Below are 22,800 nucleotides of genomic sequence, written 5' to 3'. Positions count from 1 at the left end.
AAAATAGCTGAGTAGTTACTATGTTTCAGGCGCTTGAGCGCATTTAGTCTTCAGAACAACCTGATGAGGTGAAGTATCATTGTTGCCATTTTACAGATTGGAAAATTGACGCCAAGTGAAGGTAACTAAGGTGTCCAAGGTCCCCCCGTTCACAACAATGACAAACCTATGCACTCTGTGCCCCAGACACAGTGACCTTCCTTTGGCTCCCGGCCAGCACTTCATCCCTTGGAACCAAGTAGTAAGTTGTATCTAGCACATTATCCTTATTTTATCTTGACTCTCCTCCTGTGAGGAGGCCTAGACTCATTGCAGGACACGTGGCCGATCCCTAATGAATACACCAGCAATTGACGGGTGGCTTGAGTTTCTTCTTACCCAGAAATGAGAGTAACACCACCTTACCCGTGGGAGCCGCAGGGCATTGAGAAGTCTATTCTCAGCATGCTGGAATAGCGTGGCAGAATTAAGGTGTCAAAGGAAAAACGAAGTACTTCAGAGAGGGCATGAAGAAAATGTATTTGAAGCCGGCTGCTGGTTTTCAACTTGTAACTGCCCACACGCCTGCAATCGGGGGGAAATGAAATCCGTGGTCACCAGCAGACAGGGTGGCCTCGACGTTCACGTTCAGAGCAGGGGCCACGAGGATTTGCTGTAAAAAGCCAGACGGGATGTAGTTTAGCTTTCGGAAGGCCACAGGTTTCTCTCATAACGATGGAGCTCCATCGCTGCTGCGGGAGATCAGCTCTGGACAACAGGTAAGTGAATGGGTGTGGCCACGTTCCAATAAAACTTTATTTACAACATCAGGCGGTGGGCCAGATTTGGCTTGTGGGCTGTAGCGTGCTGATTCCTGGTTCAGAGCAGACACAGCAGTATGACTATTTCATGCGAGCCGATGATGCGACAGGCATGCCACATACGTTCTCTCTTTTGAGTGGATGTCTTTTCAATAACAGGTGTTTGCTGTGTGCTCACCACAGGCCAGCCGCTGTTCTCGGCATAGGGTGTCAGTGCAGAAAAAGGCAAAACCCTGCTTACGTGATGAAAACCCTGTCTATGCCCCTCCACAGGAGAAACCATCACCCCAACTTTCCAGAGGAAGGAAAGAAGCCCAGCAGCTTGTGAGGAGACATCCCAGAGCTTGTGAGGAGCAGGGCTGGGCTGCCAGACCAGATGCCAAACCTCAGGTCTGGCCACGACTCTGTGCCATCCTGCAGTTCGGGGCCAAGACCCTGGATTCCAGCCCAGAGGCTGCATCTGCTGAGCGGTCTTCCCAAGCTGAGCTAACGTGTGGCTGTGGGCACCTATTGTGGGGCACTGGCCCAGCTTCCAGAAATGCCCCAAAGCAGAAATGATGGGGTGGAAACCACCAGCCTCTGATAAATGCAAGAGAGGCAGCTCCCTAGGGCACCCCTACACGATGGCCCAGACGTCCCTGAGGACCCAGGGGGGGCTCTGACGAGGCCCCACCCTCAGCAGCCGCACAGATTGGCCTGGCCGGGGCGGCCGAGGGCCAGGGGACAGAGCCGATGAACACAGCCCTGCTGTCTGAAGGCCCGTCTGCGCAGGGCATGGTGGGAGCCAGCCTGCCGTCCTCTTTTTATGGTTTTATGTGGCTTGGACCCTGAAATAAAAGAGCTCTCTGTGGAAAGGAATGAAGATGGGAAAGGGAGAGAGAGGAGGGACGGACTTTTCTAGAGTTTCCGCTTGGTGCTAGGCACTTGAATTGAACACTTCATCTGCACAGAGGGGTCGGTATGCACCATTGCTCCTGTCTCACAGACCAGGGATTGGGCAAAGTCTTTTTGCAAAGGGCTGGGTAGTAAAAAATTGTGAGTCGTGGGCCATGTGGTGTCTGTCGCACCTACTCGACTGTGCCTTAGAGAGTGCAAGCGAGGTATGCACCCCCTGTCTCCATAGAGACAGTTCATCAAGGAACAAGCATGGCGGGCTGTCAATAAAATTCCATCCGTAGATACTCGGAATTTCCCATAGTTCTCATGTGTTAGGAAATAGCATTCTTCTTTTGAGTTTTTATTTTTCAAATGTAAAAATGAGGGGCGTCTGGGTGGCTCAGTCGGTTAAGCGTCCAACTTCGGCTCAGGTCACCGTCTCACAGTTTGTGGGTTCGAGCCCCACGTCGGGCTCTGTGCTGACAGCTCAGAGCCTGGAGCCCCCTTTGGATTCTGTGTCTCCCTCTCTCTCTGCCCCTCCCCAACTCGTGCTGTTTCTCTGTCTCTCAAAAATAAAAATTTAAAAAAAAAAGTGAAAAATATATAAATTAAATCAAATGTACATGCAAACATGTAAAGTTTTAAATGTAAACAACATTTGAAAACATAACAACCATTTTCAGTGTCTGGGCTGTACAAAAGCAGCAGTGGGTTGGAGGTCGCCCACAGGTCATAGTTTACTGACCCCTGTCCTACATGATGTCATTGCAGTGGGGGAAGATTCAGTTCATGCCTGGATCACATCCTTAAGTGGGTGACTCAGGAGTCTAACCCGGAACCTAGGTTTCCAAGCCACAAGTACAGAATTCCTAAGGACAGTACGGATGATAGCAAAAGTCTATCTGTTTTTGACAATTGCAAACAGAACCATAAAGGCATTCATTCATTCATTCATTCGATCATTCGATCAATCATTCATTCACTGATCTTTTTAAATGTTCAGGACCATGAGGTAGGAGATGTTCACGTCAAGAGCCTCTTTTAAGCCTTATGACAACTCTTCAGAAGGTTGGCGACTTACAATGGTCATTCGCATTTCACAGATGGGAGAACAGAGGTGCACAGAGAAGCCCACATTCATTCCATTTTCCCAGCTGCCTGAGCCTGGTGGGGGTGAGACCTTTCCTTATGGAGCGTGGCAACAAATACGTCACATACGTAAAACGAGAAGGCTGAAAAGTGGATTTTTAAGGTTGAAAAATACGCACAATTGTTCCAGATGCGGGGCCAGCGGGTGAAGCTCAGGGAGGGGTCCTTTGGGCCGAGCCGCATTTTAGCCATCAGAGATGGGCACCTGGGCAGCAAGAAACAGAAAGGCCAAGGTCCAAAGTGGGGAGATAGAAGGCTGTGTGGAGGGCAAGGGACCTACCAGCTGCGCAAAAGGCACCACAGCCCCTGGGAAGGGGGGTGGGTTGGCCAGAGGAAGGCCTGAGGCCCCTGCCCGGAAGAAGGGATGAGCTGCAGGGCGCTGGGGACTCCTGGGGGCCATCTGCTCTGCTGTGACAATTCAGGAATGGCCAGAGCCTGAGGCTCTCAGTCTGCAGCCCCCTGGGGGCTGGGAGCAAGGCTGAGCCGCTGAGCCCCTCCCTGCAGCCCGGACAGGTGAGGTGGGGGCGGCCCGAGGCCCGAAGCAGTAGTGGCCACCGCCAGGCTGGAAGGCAGGCACGGGCTCAGCAAGAGGAGAGCTTGTGATATGTTCGCATGGGTTTTCCTATTGAACCATTCAAGTCTCCCAACCTGATGAAAGGTTGTATCTATTTTTAAAGGCTTGTACACATAAACCACGTGCTATGTTCTGCCGGCAAGGAACTTAAAGCTTGGAGCAGCGATGCCCTGGCTGTTGGAGGCCAGGGGCCCTGTTCTTCGCTGCCTCCCAGTCCTCATGGCACCCCCCTCCGGTGTCTGAGAAACACCAGTGGGGGGCAGAGTTAGGAGGGCAGAGGAAGAGATGAAGGAAAAACAAGGGTCTTGAAGGCGCCGCGACCTTATTGCCTCCCTGGGGAGTAACAAATGTCGTGCTTTGGGAGGGAGTGGGTGAGCGGGCCACTGTGTGACGTGGGAATAGAGGATCACTCTGAGCGAAGGTCAGGCTTCTCCAAAGTGAGAAACAGCCTGAAGATGAGCGGTTCCCTCGACCACAGTGGCACAGGCCGTGCAGGCTGCCAAGGCGAGCGCCGAACTTGGCCGGGCGTGCGGGGTTGTATGATAATCTCAGCCCTGCCGGGTCACTCCGGAACACCAGGACAACCTTTGTACCAGAAAAACAAACCCCTGACCGCCTGCCAGCCAGAGGAGTAAACAGAGGGGCGACCGCACACCAGGGCCCCCCGAACATTGCTCCTTATCCTGCTGGGCTAATAATAACCACAGCAACCAAGTCTCACGAGCACGGACACGTCAGGCTCGCGTGCTCAAAGCTTTAAGTGCATTATCTCTGAAGTCATCAGCAAAAGTCCCCGAGGAAGGTGGTAAAACCATCCCATTTCAGAGATGGGGAAGGTCAGGGTCAGGAACTTACCTTGGATCATCATGCCGTTCGACAGTTGAGCTGGGATAGGAACCCAGGCAACCTGATTCCAGGAGCCGCACCCAAGGTCTCCACGCTGTCGGCAGCCAGCTGGACATGGTGCAGTGGCAACGAGGGTCTCAGAGCCTGGGATTACGTGGAGTCAGATCTCAGCTCCCCCACTTCTGGCTGGAGCTGCGTGATTTCGGATTAACTCTGCTCAGTGTTGTCTCAGGGGTAAAATGTGGAGTCTCGGGTCCTAGGGTGGGAATAAGGATGGGGGGTGCGGGGTATAAGCAAAGCGGCTGCCAGTAGTTCCTCCATAATGTGTCTGGTCTCATGGGGCCCACAGCCTCTGCCAGAGTAGAGCGTGGGTCCTCCCTGAACCTCAGGCTTCTCTTCAGCTCCCATGCAGGGTCACCCTCCCCTCCCGGGGTGTCCTCTCTATTCAGTAAACTCTCAAATAGGGTAGAAAAGCCTAACAAGTTACCCAAAGGCTACCAAAGAAACACATTCTCTGACCACCCAGCCTCAGGCTTCCCTCCCTCCCATCAAAGTCAGCCTTTAACTTCCCACCCTCCTCCATCCAGGGGGACAACAAGGGAAATGGAAAAGGGGAGAAAGCCATCTGAGTCTTGGAGATGGCTAGTTCCGTAAATACAGAATTACCAAACTGTAGAAAGAATTTTCTTTCTTGCCTGAAAATCTCTCTCCGCTACTCCAGAAACCTCCAGGCCCCCCTCTCCCAGGAAGGGGCGTGGGCGATGGAGGTCCCTGCATGGAGCTGCATTTTAACATCATTGTTTTCCTTTGTAAAACTGAGTGTTGTACCATAGGTATTCTAAAAGCTTTATTCTTAGAGCGCCAGGAATCTGGCTTCAGCTCAGGTCATGAACTCATGATCAGTGAGTTCAAGTCCCGCACTGGGCTCTGCACTGGCAGTGTGCAGCCTGCTTGGGATTCCCTCTCTCCCCCCTCACTCTCTGCCCCTCTCCCAGTCATGCTGTCTCTGTCTCTATCAAAATAAATAAAAATAAACTAAAAAAAAAAAAAGCATTATTCTCCAAAGGCACCCAGATCTTCTCCAGTTTGTAAAAAAGGGTCCAGTGTGGGCATGTGCACACACACACACACACACACACACACACACAATTTCAAAGCTCTCTCTTTGGTCCTGGCATGCCAGGCTCTCTGAACTCACAAGTTCCCTGCCCTTCGTGAAATTATTTCCTAAATAGGTTTACAGATAGGACCATGTTTCCTTCATCTTTTACCTTCCCTGTGGAAATTCTCATTTATCTGTGAATCTGTGTCACTGAGAAAGAGAGAGGGAGAAGGTAGGCAGGAATGACTATACTCTGATAGGTATGCACTTTTCCAGCTACGCCCCCCACCCTGCTTGGCAAGGTTGCCCGTTAATTATCTGCATCCCTAGCACCCTGCAGATTCTGGGAGGGCAGGGGCAATGTTGAGTCCTTTATCCCGCAGCCTAGCACAGCAACTATGAAGATCAAGTCTCGGACGGATGTTTGCTGAACGCGTGCAGGGAAGAGAGGGGCCGAGGGAGAGAGAGTTGCAAGGGCGCACGGTTGCTCCGCTCCCTTCCATGGGTTAATTCCCCGCCCTTGAGCAAATCTCTAGCCAACTTCTCCTGACCTCAGAGGTCCCTCTAGGGCTCTCAGCCTTTTCTTCTTAGTCGGGCCACTTGGAGAACAAGCTGGTACCGTGTCTGCCTCCCAGGGTCAGAGCCTAGCTGTGCCTTCTCAGCTCCTTGGACGTATGCCCTTGCCCTTCCCCCGGGAGCATTGCAGAATGAACACCGTCCACTCCCGGGCACAGTCCCGGGCCTTCACAAATAACATCTATGGAGCATCCAAACCTGCAGAGGACACATCCTCTCAAGTGCACACACAGCATTATCTACGACAGACCCTATGCTCGGCCATAAAATAGGTCTCTATACATTTCAACGGACTGAAGTCACCCATCACTCAGAGAGGACAACGGGAATAAATCAGAAGTCAGCATGAGTCGATACAGGGAAAATCCCCCAAATGTTTGAGGAGACTCTCCCAGTGCTTGACACGGGGCAGGTCGTGAATAATTTCTGCCCTGATATCTTTCTCCACCACAGTTTCAATCCCTGTTCTGCCACGAACAGGGGAGGCCAATGTCATGGCTGCCGTCCCAAGCATGGCACTGGCTGGCTGCCTGGTCTGCACAATGAGCTGGGACTGCGATTCAACCTGGGAGCACCCTCTGAGCCCCTCGGCTTTTTCCAGATCCATCTTCAACCAGGAAGATCTCTGCCTTGCTGCCAAATGGAGTGCACCCACCCACCCCTGCCCCGCTTTCTCCTCTGAGGAGCCCAGTCTTCTCAAGGGCCTGCCCAGCATCTGACCCCTGGATGATGGATCTCGCTCTATTCATTCAGAATATTCTATGGCAAACAAAATGAAGTTCATTTTGTTCAGGGACTTTAACTGACACTCCTTGAGGAAAACATGAAAACAACATATCAGAAATGCCTGCTTTCTTTTGCCTGCATTTTAGGGGGTGCCCGTGAGATTGGCAATACAGTCAACCAGAAAGGAACTCAACCAGCCAAGTCATTCGAGGTACATGATGACAGTGGCCGTGACATCCTTGGATTGGAGAATGAAGTGGGATCTGAATTTCACTTAGGGGTTTGCTTGAGCTTTTGAAGGCCAATAACCTGATCCATGTTTTTAGCTCATTATATAAATGGGCAATTATGGTGCTGATAAGCCACCACCCGAGAGAGCCAGAAGGTGAGGGAAGCTGTTATTGGCAGGAATGGGCAGTATGTAAACATTTCGCCAAGACAAAGCTGGTTGGAGCATTCTTCTCCTATAAGTCAGGATCAAGGTCTCCTAGATACGAAGGAGTGGGAAATTAAGACCTTAATTAAAGCACACCCCAAGGGGCTGGTTGGTGACAAAACCTCCTCAGAACTCCGTCCACATAAGGTTTCCAATGGGGTCCCATCCAGAGAGCAGGTTTCGGAGGCAAGAGTCGAGTCTGGTTTTGTCATCTTCTAGCTGTGGGGCCAGGGGGACGTGGTTTTACCTCAGCTTCCTCATCTGTACAGTGGGGACGAGAGTGAAAGAACCTACCTCAGAGGGTGGTTGTGAGGACGAGATGCGATGATGCACAAAGACACTGAGCAAGAACCTCACATGTAATAACAGACAGTCTAGGGCCCTTATCGTGTGATCTAAGCAAACGCACTTCATGTTCAGGACAACCTTGAGAAGTAAGTTATCACCTTTCATAGATACAAAAATTAAAGCCCAGGAAAGCAAAGAAACTTGTCCAAGGACCCAGGTCGTAAGCTGTAGAGGGGGGATCCAGACTCAGGTCTAACCCTAGAGCCTCAGGAAACTTCCAGTCTAAGAGGAGTGACCCACAGAAACACCACCAGCACCTCCAGGAGGCCCAGCCAAACTGCCCCAGGGGCAAGGTGCCGGACTCACCCCGTAGGAACAAGGGTTAAGATGCCTCATGTCAGCTGGACCTTGGAAGACATTTTGGTTTTCACCAAGGAGAAGAGGAGGTCAGAAGAACCTGATCGGTGGAAAACTCACATTGGCAAAAGAAAGAAGGTACAGAAAAGGAATTCTCTGTTAAGTGAGACCGGAAAGACAGCCGTGCTGAGCACTGGGCTGGCTGGAGTCTCATGTGAACTCACGTCTGCATTCTTGGAAACACCCTGATCGGCAGAGCGATGTGGTTAAGAGCACAAGCTCTGTGTCTGATGGATTGCTGGCCTACGAACGCTGTGTGACTTTGAGCAAGAGACTTAACCTCTCTGGTCCTGAAGGGGGCTCACCTTGCAAATGAAGGTTGTACTGGCCAAATGGGGCATTCCGTATGAAGGCTAAGCCTCAAGCCTGCTAGCATGATGACGCTTCTTAACGTGTCTGCTCCCTTAGATGTAGTCTGAGTCCCCTCTGCCATCATTCTGCCCCCTGCCCAGACCCCTTTTGCTCACTGGATGGCATCTCACAAGGCACTACTAGTTCATGTCCAAAAAAAAAGAAAAGAAAAGAAAAGAAAAAAGACTCAAAACCTGAAGAGAATGGGGCTCAGTCTGTTACTATTACTAGAGATGAGCCTTCCACTAACAAACAGCTTGTCCTCTTACAGCCAAAACTGGGGATCTGACTTCATCCCTCGTGCAAAGTATGTTTTTGCTGAATAACTGTGACCAATAGCATTTGAACTCTGCCATTTGAGAGCAGCCTGGGGAAGACAGTTTGTGCCTGGACCACAAGGGTACCTCTACTGGTCTTTGTGTTTTCTCGTGTCAAGCAGAATGACAGGTTGGAGACTTTCCGAAGAAGGCACATTCGCTTCAAGGTTTCTTCTCATTCCGCCCAAACTCAAACTTGGGATCTAATTCTGTGCCTGGGCTTACCGAGGCGTGTGTGATTCTTGGAACCAAAGATCCCCAGACACACATCTTTTCAAATTTCACCTTCCCCAAATATGGATGCGTCCGACAAGTGGCGCTCAGTCGTTTAATTGAAGGCATTTCTTCCTCTGTTAATGACACGTAAATTAACAGGGAGTCGGGCAACTGGTAGCATCTCAGATTTGAGGAAATACAGCGTGTGCTGGGAACCAGACTAGGTGTGAAACAAAACCCGCTTCTGTTCTACAGCCACCACATGAATGTAGATGGTCACCCCTCACTTACATGTGAGAAATCGGACAACCAGGGTGTTAAAGAAACGTTCGCTCATAGTGCTTAGTACGGAGGGGAGAGAGTGCGGGCGGGGTTCTGCTGAGTTCCAATTATCGCACAACTTGGCATCAGAAGACACCAATCGCTTTAGGCCGCTCATGAGTTTCTGGTCAGGAATTTGGGAAGGGCTGGGCTGGGCAGTCGTGACTTGGGGTTTCCCCTGCCCTTGTAGTCAGATGTCAGCCGGGCTGTGGTCATCTGAAAGTGCAAAAGGTCTAAACATCCAAAATGGCAGTTTGTGTGGCTGTCGGCCAGCGCTGGGGGCTGAGAGCCCAGCTGAGACCACAGGCCAGAGCACCAGCACTTGGACTCTTCAGCACCCCGGCCTCGGTGCTTCCTGCGAAGCGAGTAAGGAGATCTGGAGGGAGCTGCGTGAGCCTTTGCGGCTCCGCTGCCTGGAGCCATCACAGGACTCCAGGAAAGGACGTAGATCCCGCCTTTCAGTGGGGAGAATGTCAAGAAACGGGGCCCCTTTGCTTTCGAACCATCACAGATGAGAACCATCGCCTGACTGGTACAGACACCAGAACGTGACGCTGCTTGTCTGGTGCCCAGAAGCACAAGAAGGGAACGGGAGCCAGATGCGAGGGAGAGGATGTTAAGACAAATGCGGGTGGAGTCATCCAGTCACCTGCGCATCCAGGGGGGTTCCCTTGGGGACGTTAAACACCGACCCAGTGTTGTTCCCGCTGTTTGGAACCTGTCTGTAGCTTTCCGAGAAGCAGGTGCAGAGCCAGCTTCGTGAGTTTACAAGAGACATCAGGCTTAGGACTTTGTTAGATATACCTTGTGTCCACCCCCAAAAGGCCTTACCTAGTTTAATATTTACTGAGCACCAGCTGCAGAATATTCTGGGGTCTGGGAATATCTGAATGAACAAAACAACATACTTTCCTCACAGGGCTTGTATTCTGCTGGGAGATGCAAAAAAGTCACCAAATCTGTAATAATGTCAGCAAGACATGAGAACTATGGAGAATGACAGCAAGTGGGGCCTGGGGGATACTGTAGTGGGGGAGGATGGTCAGAGACGGTCTCTCTGGGAGTTGACATCTGAATGGAGATCTGAATGCAGTGAGGAAATGAGCCAGGTATCCAGGGGAAAGAATGTTCCGGAAAAGGGGACCATTCCGTGCTAAGGCCCTGAAGCCAGCCTGCGCTTAGATATGTTTGGTCTATAGCAAGAAGACCAGTGCGGAGAGTGGAGTGAGCAAGGAGAAAAGGAAGAAAGCGAGGGCCTAGGGTCCACGCAGGGAGGGCCGTATAGGGCACAAGAGGAATTCTGGACTTTATTCTAGGTGGGGTGGGACTCCACTGAAGGGTTTTGAGCAGGTGAGTCCCAGGATTTGGGTTACATTTTGAAAAGATCTCCCTGGCTGCTGAGAGAGGAGGGAGGGGAGGGTAGAAGCCAGGCCCGTTTGGAGGCAGGCTACTGCAGTGGTCCAGGCAGAAGGGGGAGGCAGCCTGGTCTGTAAAGTCACCAGAAGAGGGGATGAGAAGGGGTGAAATGGACACACATTTTGAAGGAAGATATCACCGGATTTGCTAATGGACACATCTACCAGTTGATTTTTTAGCCTCACAAAAGATGCTTCCAAGAAACGTTGAACCCTTGCCCAAATTCAACCCTGATCTCTACAGAGGGTGGCAATGTGTGTGGTGGAAAGTGGGAGAGACCCAGGGCAAGCCAGCTCCCTCACACGCCGGGCAGGGGTCTGTCTCATCCTCGTGGCAGAGAAGGAAGGGCCTGGAAAGCAGGCATCGCCCCTTCCTTCCCACCTCGCCCGCCCTGCCCCTGCAAGAAAGATATGAGGTTCAAAAGAATAAGCCGCTGGCTGGAAAGACCCTTTCAAAAAGGAGTTCGAGAAGTCTAGAGCCTTCTAAAAGGGCTGTCGGGGAGATCACACCCATTTGCATGGGCAAGTTTGGGTATTTTGGTCATTCGCTTCATGACACGACTCTGTGGCCACAGCCTCTCCTCCTGCACAAGTCAGTTCTCTAAAGGGCCTTTTCTGTCAAAAAGAAACCACCGCTGGGGCTGCTTTGAGACAGACTTTAGGGGGAGTTTCATGCTCCATGAGACTCAGTGGTGAAAGGGTCAAGAGTCTGTTTCAACACAAGTGGCCAGATGATTAGATCAAGATCCAAACCCAGGCCTATAATGATGGTTTCCTTTCTTTTCTTTTCTCTCTCTTTTTCTTTTCCTCTTCTCTTCTTTTTTCTTCTCTTCCTTTCTTTTTTCTTTTGGATAAACAGGTACATAGACACTATGGGTCAGGCAGTGTTCTAATCATTGTATAAAATATTTAGTCACGTGAGGTTAAGAACGACCATCATCCTTCATTCAATACTCACCACACCTGTGCTGAGCATTTTGCAGACGAGACCAGTGAGTCACAGAAGAGCTAAATGACTTGCCCAGGCCCTATACCTAGTAACAGTGGAGCCGAGATTGGAACCCGGGACTTCTGGCTCTGGAATTTGGGCTCTTAACCACCGTACTAGCCCAACACAGCCCGACACTGGCTGTGCTTTGGCGGAAGTCCGTGTATCCATTCGAAACGTTTTCCGCTGCAAATGAAAGACAACTTGGAGTGACGTAAAGAAGCGGCCATTGGGGGCGCCTGGGTGGCGCAGTCGGTTAAGCGTCCGACTTCAGCCAGGTCACGATCTCGCGGTCCGTGAGTTCAAGCCCCGCGTCAGGCTCTGGGCTGATGGCTCGGAGCCTGAAGCCTGTTTCCGATTCTGTGTCTCCCTCTCTCTCTGCCCCTCCCCCGTTCATGCTCTGTCTCTCTCTGTCCCAAAAATAAATAAAAAACGTTGAAAAAATAAATAAATTAAAAAAAATAAAAAAATTAAAAAAAAAGAAGCGGCCATTGTTTCAATAACAGAAAGTCTGGATGTAGACTCCTGTCTTGGGCTGGTGGAACAGCTCAACCGTGCTATCAAAGATCCAGGCTTTTTCTGTCTTATCTGCTCTGGCATTTCATTCTGTTGACTTGTCTCCTCATGCTTGCAAGATGGCTGCTACACCTCCAGGTATCTTACCCTAGATCCAGGCAGGAGAAAAAGATAAGAATGAGCCTCCTTTGTGGGACACTTTGTCTTTTTAGTTGGAAAGTTGCCCACTCCCTAGCACATTTCCCCTCACAAAATTAGACTTGCCCGCCATTTCTATAGCTGGTTTATACCAATTTTGATTAATCTCATCCAGCTGGGATTGGAAACCATCTTCCCTGAGGCCTGGGCCCTCTTCCATACCACCTCCACATATCACAGTTCTATGCGGTGGGGAGGCAATGGCTATTGAGGAGAAAACGCATACCATTTGCCACAGTGGGTTTTCCTCTCCCCCTTCCACATGGGCACATGGCAGCTCAAAGTCGCAAAGTCAAGACTACGTGACTAGTGAAATGGTAGACCCAGAATATTAACCTTGATCCGGCGGACTAAGTCACCAGCTCTTAACTATGGTGTAGTACGTTGTTGAGTGGAGTCAAGAACGGATGGGCACACATTTGGCTTTATCACTAATAGTTGTGGAAGCTTGGGAAACTTAGCCAGCCTCCCTAAGCCTCGAACTTCTTATCTCTAAGAAGCCGCCATTGTGGTTAGCAATGGTACCTAACCAGAGGGTGGCTATGAGGGTAAATGAATTAATGTATGTAAAGAACCTGACAACACTAAGCCATCGATAATTCCTGGCTGTTATCCGTGTTGTCCCTTATTATTGCTGTTGCTATCTTAATGCCATGAGGCTCTGTAGACACAACGCGCTTGTCCTCGAATGAAATACCACTTGGGGCATCCCTGGCTGACGTGGTGGTACTGACTAGTGGGTGGACTTGAAAGTAAGGAGAAAGTGTTCACTGTAACACTGAGTGTGGTTTCAAAGCCCTGATGTTTGCCTTGCTTGAATTTAGTGATCCAGGTCCTGGCCACTCAAAATACGGGTCCACCATCTACAAAGCACAACAGTTGTTCTCAGGACACGCAGAGGCCCAGAGGTCTTCAAAGTTCCTTTCAGCAATACAACTGGAGGATGCTAACCAGAAGGAGAAGCTAATAACTCCCAACCCAGGGGCTATTTAGAGGATTAACTGTGTTAGTGGCATTATAACTAAAAGTGCTGAATTAAATGTGAAAAAATAAAGCTTTGGCAATTTCTTACAAGGCAACAATAGTCTTACCATGGGATGCAGCGATCATGTTCCTGGGATCTACCCAAATGAGTTGAAACTTATGCCCTCTCAAAACCCTGCACACAACAGGACACCTGGGTGGCTCAGTTGGTTAGGTGTCTTACTTCAGCCTAGGTCATGATCTCCCCATTCCCGAGTTCAAGCCCTGCGTCGGGCTCTGTGCTGACAGCTCAGAGCCTGGAGCCCGTTTCAGATTCTGTGTCTCCCTCTCTCTCTCTCTGCCCTGCCTCTCTTTAATAAATAAATAACGTTAAAATAAAATTCAAAAAAGAAGAAAGAACGAAGAAACCTGGACACAAATGTGTATACCAGCTTCACTTGTAATTGCTAAAACTTGGAATCAACCAAGGTGCCCTTTAGGAGGTAAATAGATACAAAAACTGTGCTACATCCAGACAAAGGAAATTATTCAGCACTAAAAAGAAATGAAGCATCAAGCCACATAAAGACATGGAGGGGACTTAAATGCATATTTACTGAGTGAAAAACGCCTAACAGAAAAGGCTACATACTGTATGAGTGAAACCGTATGATATTCTGGAAAAGGCCAAACTACGGAGGCAGCTAAAGATCAGTGAGGCTGCCAGGGGTTTGGGAGGAAGGAGGGACAGACGGACAGGTGGAGCACAGAGGATTTTTAGCATGGCACAACTCTTCTGCACGACAACGTCATGGTGGGTACGTGACATTTTGCACTGGTCAAAAATCCACAGAACCATGCAACGGAAAGAGTGGACCCTGAATATAAAGTATGGCCTTTCATTCATCATAATGTATTAACATTGGGTCATAAGTTGTAGCGAATGTACCACGTGAACGCAAGATGTTAACAATATGGTGGGGGCAGGGGGTTGGTATATAGGAACGCTCTACTTTCTACTCGATTTTTTATAAACCTAAAATTTCTCTCAAAAATAGTCTATTGGCGGGGGGGGCGCCTGGGTGGCGCAGTCGGTTAAGCGTCCGACTTCAGCCAGGTCACGATCTCGCGGTCCGTGAGTTCGAGCCCCGCGTCGGGCTCTGGGCTGATGGCTCGGAGCCTGGAGCCTGTTTCCGATTCTGTGTCTCCCTCTCTCTCTGCCCCTCCCCCGTTCATGCTCTGTCTCTCTCTGTCCCCCAAAAAATAAATAAACGTTGAAAAAAAAATAGTCTATTGGGGCGCCTGGGTGGCTTAGTCGGTTGAGCATCTGACTTCAGCTCAGTTCACGACATCATAGTTCATGGGTTCAAGCCCTGGGTCGGGCTCTGCGCGAACAGCTTAGAGCCTGGAGCCTGCTTCGGATTCTGTGTCTTTCTCTCTCTGACCCTCCCCTGCCTGTGCTCATTCTCTCTCTCACAAAAATAAAAAAATTATAATAAACGTTTAAAAAATATTAAAAAAAAATAATAAAGTCTATTGGGGCACCTGGCTGTCTCAGTCAGAAGAGCACACAACTCTTGGTCTTAGGGTGGTGAGTTCGAGCCTAAGGGATTACTTAGTATAGGGATTACTCAAATAAATAAAACTTAGTAAGTTTATTAATGAATAAATGAATGAATGAATTTTTTATTAGTTTTCTTTATTTTTGAGAAGCAGAGAGAGACAGAGCGTGAGTGGGGGAGAGGCAGAGAGAGAGAGAGGGAGGCACAGAATCCGAAGCAGGCTCCAGGCCCTGAGCTGTCAGCACAGAGCCCGAGGTGGGGCCCGAACGCATGAACGGTGAATTCAGGACCTGAGCTGAAGTCCGATGCTCAACCAACTGAGCCACCCAGGCGCTCCAGTAAGTCTACTAATTTAAATATCTGTATCTATATTGCTAGGCAGATAGATAAAGTTTAACAACTTTCATATCTTTTGATCCAAGGATTCCACTTCTGAGATTCTCTTGAGATACAGGACATACTAGAAGGAAAACTGCATTTACAGAAGAGAAAAGAGTAAGCAGCCTGAAGTTGCTCCCCAGCACCCACACGGACAAAAGCAAATTAAAAAACGGTAGTTGAAAGTGTTCGGAAGTAACACAGACAATGCTTGCAGAAAAATGCCCATGGGGAAAAAAGTAAGAGCTTCCTAAGATAACTGTGGGAAAAACTTTGTATAAAACAACACAAATGGTTTCCAGCACCTTGATAATGCAATTGTTCTCACGCTATCTGGGGCCATGAGATTACGGATAGCTTTTTTCCTTCTTTCTCCAATTTCTTCTAATATTTTACATATGTACATTTATTTAAATATATTTAAAGGTCTATGAATCGTTTAGCAAGGGGAGAAATGACAAGAGCTGGTCCGTGTTCTTAGTACTTGGATAAATTGTAAGTCATTTGGGTAACTCACTGAAAGTCACATTGCTACACAGCTGGGGTTGCAGACATTCATCCAAAGCACTTGCCATCTGAAGCTGGGGCTTAGTCAAAAAGATACTACTTAGAGACAGTATAGTCACCCTGGGATGCCGAGCACACAAAGATATGTGGGAAACAGAAATTCAGATGCCGAGCATACAAAGATATATGGGAAGCAGAAATTCAGAGACCAAGAGAGAAGGTTAAGAATCTTACTCACTCACTCACCCACACAGCAAGCCTTTATTTACTAACTGTTTACTAGAAGCCAGGCACGGGGTCGGGAGGAGGCACTTCTAAATAAAATCAAACCTCGGACCTTTACTTAAGAACTTCTGGTCCAGTCTCCCCAGAATCCCATATTTCCACACTAAATACGTTTAAATGGTGGAAAAGCCCACTAACTGTAAAAAAAAACCAGCATAAACTGGGACTCAGCATGTGGTTCCTCTAAGCTGTCTCAACACACTGCCTCTCCGGAGGGCAGGAACCAGCCCTACAACCTACAAGATAACTACCTCCCCATGCTTCTTCACTTACGCTGACTTTTATTTTTAATGTTTATTTATTTATTTTGAGGGAGAGAGAGAGAGAGAGAGAGAGAGAGAGAGAGAGTGAGAGAGAGCAGGGGAGGGGCAGAGAGAGAGAGAGAGAGAGAGGGAGGAGAGAAAGAATCCCAAACAGGCTCCACTCTGCCAGCGCATCGCCCGACATGGGGCTCGAACCCACGAACCGTGAGATCATGACCTGAGCCAAGATCAGGAGTCAGATGTTCAACCGTCTGAGCCACCCAGGCACCCCCCACTTAAGCTGACTTTTTAGGGTCCGGAAATTTACTGCTGATTGTACCTCCCACCCCAGCCCCGCAACATCAAGCATTTCAGATCAAGTATCTGTGAATCATAGGTCAGGTTGAGTCATTCTTAAAATTTCCAGGCTGTGAATTAAAACTGTATTGATCACTTGGCAGTGGATCAAGCAGACAAGAGACAATGTGACTTGCTCTGCAGGTATCTGTAACAATGCAAAGCGGATTTGCAAGTATTGTATTGAAATGGAGGTGGGGGTGGGATGGGCGGACAACTTTGCAGGGAGTGAGGGCTGGTAAATGGATGGGGCCCTCAGTTCCCTTACCCTCTGGTTTCAGATAAGTATCACGCTGATGGTTGTCTCTTCATTCACCGCGCTGCCTTTTTGTTTCATTTTGGTTAATGTGAACTACATTTATGGTAGGCTTTTGGCAACTGCTACAGATTCAGAGCCTATAAAATTGTTTTCCAGGGAAAAGGGAAGGGAGGGCTTGAGCACCTCCTACGGGGTCTCATTCCGTCTCTTAGATGGGGCAGGGCTCGGCGGCTGGGTGGCCCCGTCGGTTAAGCGTCCGACTTCGGCTCCGGTCATGATCTTGCGGGCTCGTGGGTTCAAACCCCGCCTCGGGCTGTGTGCTGACAGCTCAGAGTCTGGAGCCTGCTTTGGATGCTGCGTCTCCCTCTCTCTCGGCCCCTCCCCCGCTCATGTTCTCTCTCTCTCTCTCTCGCTCTCACTCTCTCACTCAAAAATAAATAAACATTAAAAAAATTTTTTAAAAAGACAGAGCAGGGTAGGAAAGGGAGGCTGCTCAAGTTCCCTGCCCCAGAAGCTCTCGGGGGAAGAGTCCCCCAGACTGGCACCAGCCTACACACAAGGGACAATCAGAAACAGCAGCTCACAGAGGGTGGAAAACAGCAGGAAAGCTGACCCCCACAGAGACCTTGCGGGGCCACGGCACCCACACGGTTTTACACCCTCTTACCACGACCTTTCCCCTGCACTATCACACTGCCTCCAGGCCCGTGTGTAATGCCAAAACAAGGGGCCAGAACCGTCACCCCGTGTGGGAAAGCCTGGCTGGGACCACCAGGGAAACCCACCTGTGAGTCAGACCCTCGTGTCCTGCGTCTCGAAGCAGGGGTACACGTCAACGCAAGCATCAGGGCCCAGGCGGGAAACTCTACCTCTGAATCATGACCGCACAGAACCTTCTCTGGGCCTCCCTTGTAACCCACTGAGGGTCTTTACCGGGAGCGAGGCGGCTGCACAAGTCTCATGTGAAAAGGTGATCTGAGGGGTTTTGGTGGTCTTTTTGGTCAGTTCACAAGATGAACTAGGTGCAGGTGACGCAGCTCAGAAACGCCAGAGAAACACGAGCGAGTGTGGTTTTTAACTTTCTTTTTTGGTGGCTATTCGGCTAATTTGAAGTCATAGTATTAACAGGTGGAAACCCAGAGAAGGTTAGTGACTTGTCTAAGAACTAGACAAGACTGGAGGGACAGCTCAGGGGCCCACAGTCTCCTTCCCCAACCCCACGCTGCCTTGCTTAGAACCAAAAGATCACACAAAGCAAAGGGGACAAGAGTATCCATTTTAATTGGATCATAAAGTAATAGAAAAGAAGAGCAAGATCCAAAGGCAGGACATTATGGACTTTGTGACTTCTACTCAGCTAAAAGCTCTGGGCTCAATCTCTCTTTAAAATTTTGTAAATCTATTTCAATTAAAATATAACAAAGTATATTTAATCACTTGAAACTTCAAACGTTATTTTAAAGTATTAAAAAAATTTTTTTTAATGTTTACTTATTTATGAGAGACAGAGAGAGACAGAGCATGAGCAGGAGAGGGGCAGAGAGAGAGGGAGACACAGAGTCCAAAGCAGGCTCCAGGCTTTGAGCCCAACACGGGGCTCAAACTCACAAACCGTGAGATCATGACCTGAGCCGAAGCCGGATGCTTAACTGACTGAGCCACCCAGGAGCCCCTCCAGTGTATTTTAAAATTGCCTCTTCCCCATCTTGACACACAGTGAAGAGGAAGCTAATATGTTCTACATAGGAATCCTGGGGCAGTGTGTGTGTAAGCCCTATAAATCACAGTCTAATAGCTGAGAAAGGCTCACTGAGCCCATTGTGCAGATGAGAAAAAACAGGTCCAAGGAGAGGCAATGACCTGCCCAAGGAAATTCAGTGGGCCACCATCACAGCCAACACTGTATCTCACATCACTCGCTACAGAGACCTGTGCAACTCCCCACGCCCCGTGTACTTCCCTAGCTTCTGCAGACAAGGGAATTCAGGTCCCTCTGGCAATCCTTAGCATTTCACATGATTCCGTCTACTGGTCTGGCATAATCTGCAAGGCAGCTGGCTGATTTTCATGAAATGTGTTGTAGCTACCAAAAGATATAGCAGTGGGCACGCTTAGTTTCTCAACATGTACATAAGGGATCCCAAACTGTAGCGCTCATGAAAGCAGATGATGAATTTATTTATTTGGGGTGCCTGGGTGGCTCAGTCGGTTACGTGTCTGACTTTGGTTCAGGTCATGATCTCGCGGTTTGTGAGTTTGAGCCCCGCGTTGGGCTCTGTGCTGACGGCTCAGAGCCTGGAGCCTGCTTCAGATTCTGTGTCTCCCTCTCTCTCTGCCCCTCCCCCACTCACACTCTGTCTCTCTCTCTCTCTCTTTCTCTCTCTGTCAAAAATAAATAAAACATTTAAAAAAGGAAAAAAAAGAAATTTATTTGATGCAAATAAAAGGTATATCCATACGATGTAATAAAACTGGGTGGCAGTTACAAAGAATAAGGCAGCTGCCATGGATAGCACTCTTGGGTATATTGATGAGTGGGAAAAGGCAAGTGACTGGTTTATCAAGGGCTACAAAAACAGTTATGTGTGTGCACATGCACATAAATACATTAAAAATGTCTACAAGCATGTGGCCCAAAGAAATAACCCAAGTGGAGTTGATAAAGAAACAAGGATAGGGACCCAGTGATTAAAAAGAACTTTAGTTTTATTTGAAAAGCTTTTTTTTTTTTCAAGGTGATAACATTCATTTACTCTTTGTGTAATAAATGACTGATTTTTTACAAAAAGAGAAAAATAGGGCTTTATTCATGTACCTACATACCCAACCTGCTACTTGAGCACCTGCCACTCCCGGGTGAGAGGAAAGATTGTCTGCTTGGTTCATGTCATGAGGCAGGTGACATGTGCTGTGGGGACGGAAGGAAACAGTATAGGGATTTCTGTGTTCCAGGAGAGATTCAGAGGCTGAAACAGAGTCCTCGGCAAAATTCTGTCAAGGCCTGCCATCTTGAACACAGTGATGATGACAATGGTTTCCAAATGGGCAAAACTTTGGCAATTTCAAAGGAATTTCAATCGTTTTTGACTTTAGTTAGAGTTCACAACGGAATATGTGACAGCACAAAAGATAGTCTGTGGTTCCCAAAATTTCACCCCCGAGAGGGAGATGGTTTCGGTGCTTTTTAAAGGCACCGACTCTTTGGCTGTTTTTATCGGTACATATGGCTTACCCTGCTAGGCTAGAAATGGCCTCCGCCAAAATTGCTGTTTTGATTTGGATTTCCAAAAATAACTCACGAAAAGCCTATCGTATGAGGAAGATGGTCACACCCAACTCTGGGGAGGAAAAGGAAAAGCATTTGATTTGAATCACTTAAGAGCGGAAACTGAGAGCATGTATCTCCTTGTAGCAACTACTACATAATTATCCATTCTAATGGAATCCTTTCAAAACCAAGGCGGTTCAACAAGAAGTTTAATGGAAAATAAAATTTCAGGACCAACTATTCTGTCAAAGCCACGTTAAATGAAGACAGCTCAGCAGTGACCAAATCCTGCTCACGTATCACGTGTTACGGGTGAGGGGTGGGAGGGGGTGGGTGTTCTCCTACATGGGGGAAACGTGGCAATGTGCTAGGCTCCTCTGTCCAGTTCAATGTGTCCTCTAGTCACTGGGCACAGGGATTCAATTCTCTCTGGGTCAGTGTTACTGCTGGGCCTCTCCCCTCTGTCAAGTGTTTTCTGGTCTTCCTAAGAGAAGAAGCCAGGGTTAAAAATGCCAGAGATAAAGACAGGGAGAGAAGAGAAGAGGACCCTTACCATCCAACCTGTTCATGAGCGCAAAGACAGGTCCCATTCCAGACACAGGCTCATGGAAGACAACAGTGATGGAAAATGGTCTTCACCACTTGGGACGCTCCTCTGTGTCACTTAGCTGTGTGACCTCTGCTGGGTTACTTAACATCCCCGAGTAGCAGTTCTCTCACCTAAAAAAAAAAAATCATATATATATATATATATATATATATATATATATATATATTATATATTATATATTATATATGTTATACATATATTATATAATATAATATATTATATATATATATACACACACACACACACACACACACACACACGGACACCTGGGTGGCTCAGTCAGTTGAGCGTTTGACTTCGACTCAGGTCATGATCTCACAGTTTGCGAATTCAAGCCCTGCATCGGGCTCACTGCTGTCAGCACAAAGCCCATTTCGGATCCTCTGTCCCCTTCTCTCTGCCCCTCCCCGCTCGTGCTTTCTCTCTCAAAGATAAATAAAACTATGGCATATGTGTGTGGGTCAGCTGTACCAGCAGCACTGGGGAGCTCACCATTAGTGCAGTAGAGCTCCGCCCCACACAGATTAACTTGAAAGAGAATCTGCATTTAACAAGGGTTCCTGGAGATTTGCGTGGGGCTCCAATTTGAGAGACAATGGCTTTGGCCATTCTGCACCAGGTGCCCCAGTCAACAGAACATGATGTAACAGCTGCCCTTGGGGGAGAAGCAGAGTCCCCAGAGGGCCACCTCTGGTGGGCACATTTCTGAAGACCATCCCAGATTGCTGTCCAGTCTTCCTGCTTCCTGCTTGCAGACAGGGGAATCAAGGCAGAGCTGGGAGCCCCCTGAAACTGAAGGATTCTCCACCAACAGGGCCAGACCACCCTGGGGTCCCCAGCCATGTCACCACAGATGTCCCCCTATCATCAAATGTGTCCAGAAGAGGCCCTGAGTGCAGAGAGGACAACGTCAGCAACTAACAGTAAGTGGCAAATGAGAACGGCGGCCGAGAAACTCAGAAGAAATGGGCTGGACGACAGACCATCTTCTCTTCCCTGATTAATTCTGGTCTAAATCAAGGTGCTTTTGTGCTATAAAACACAACCACCTCATACAGTAGGAAAAGAAATGTTAGACACACACAGGGGTTTTGCTGTCTATGCACAGACCATCTCTAGCATCGCAGACGAGACACTTTTGATATTGACTCCCTCCCGGAAGGGAAACCTGTAGGCTGGGGAGCTGGAGATTGAGGGAGGAAGAGGAGGAAGAAGAAAAGGAAGGAGGGAAAAAGAGGGAGGGACATTGAAATTAAAAAAGTAAAAATAAAGTTAAAAGATAGTTGAGTCTCTTGTTAGGCAGAGTGACGTTTAAAAGTCCTCCTAGAGGATATTCTGGCCATGAAACCATGTTTTTTACCTAAAACCACACTGCTGAGCTTATGATCCTTTGTTCAGACCTCACACCCACCACACCTATGTCTGAAAATGCTCACATGGAGAAATCTGGCAAGGACGTGTCCCGGGGCGGCAGAGAGCGACCTTGTTTATTTGCTCCCAAACCAACAGACACTAGAGCTAACCCAGCCTCTCAAAATCCCAGTGGCTCCTGACTCCAGTCCATTTGGCTTAGTTAGGCAAGGAAGAATCTCTTCCAGAAGATTCTAAAGCCTGGGTTTCCAGAGACTTCCCGTGACTAAATGGAATTGGGGGACACAATGCTTATACTTTGGGTGAGTGTGCGTATGTGGGAACCCAGGGAAGAGACGAAACAGGCTTGCATTCTGGAATGCGCAGCACTGACTATGCTCAGTTTATAAAGCACTTCCTAAATCCTTGCAGGGAGGAAATATAATAGAAACCTGATTTAACGGGGGCAGACAGAAGCCCGGTAAGGTTTCATGGTAGAACCAGGAGCTAAATGTCCCAGTCTCCCCAGCCACCTTCCAGCAATGACCCCCACATCTACCACCTGCTGGAGGTCTTACACTCTATCTTTATGGTTGGTTTCTTTTCTTTTCCTTCCTTCCTTCCTTCCTTCCTCCCTCCCTCCCTCCCTCCCTCCCTCCTTCTTTTTTTTTTTTTTTTTGAGTCTGTTTCTTTACAAAAAATATCACTGGGTCCTCAGCTGAAAATTTATTCTACTGATAAGGAGAGTAATGGCAGTGTTCCCTCAGGCTACGGAGCTACGACTGATGATGTATAGTTGGATGGATAGAATGCCAGCGTTGGGAGTCAGAATCTCTTAGGTCAAATTGTATCTTTGCTACTCATAGCCATCTGACATTTGGGAAGCTGATCTCTCTGAGCCTCTGGT

General features: G+C 48.6%; 1 long non-coding RNA gene across 22 annotated transcripts in view; it reads right to left on the bottom strand.

Moving 5' to 3' along the window:
• Positions 1–22,800, bottom strand: part of LOC122495810 — a 369,120-nt gene that overhangs the window by 112,389 nt on the left and 233,931 nt on the right. For 21 of the 22 annotated variants that reach the window (XR_006300594.1, XR_006300600.1, XR_006300601.1 and 18 more), the window contains 4 exons: positions 20,487–20,653; positions 4,255–4,501; positions 2,945–3,030; positions 406–652 (listed from right to left, as the gene is read on the bottom strand). This is a non-coding gene — a long non-coding RNA (uncharacterized LOC122495810). Of the gene's footprint in view, positions 1–405; positions 653–2,944; positions 3,031–4,254; positions 4,502–11,368; positions 11,626–20,486; positions 20,654–22,800 lie in introns of those variants that run through there. The other variant, XR_006300597.1, reaches the window with a different exon arrangement.

Source organism: Prionailurus bengalensis, chromosome F2, assembly GCF_016509475.1.
Source record: "Prionailurus bengalensis isolate Pbe53 chromosome F2, Fcat_Pben_1.1_paternal_pri, whole genome shotgun sequence".
Classification (NCBI taxonomy): domain Eukaryota; kingdom Metazoa; phylum Chordata; class Mammalia; order Carnivora; family Felidae; genus Prionailurus; species Prionailurus bengalensis.
This window is presented reverse-complemented; position numbering and strand designations above follow the sequence as displayed.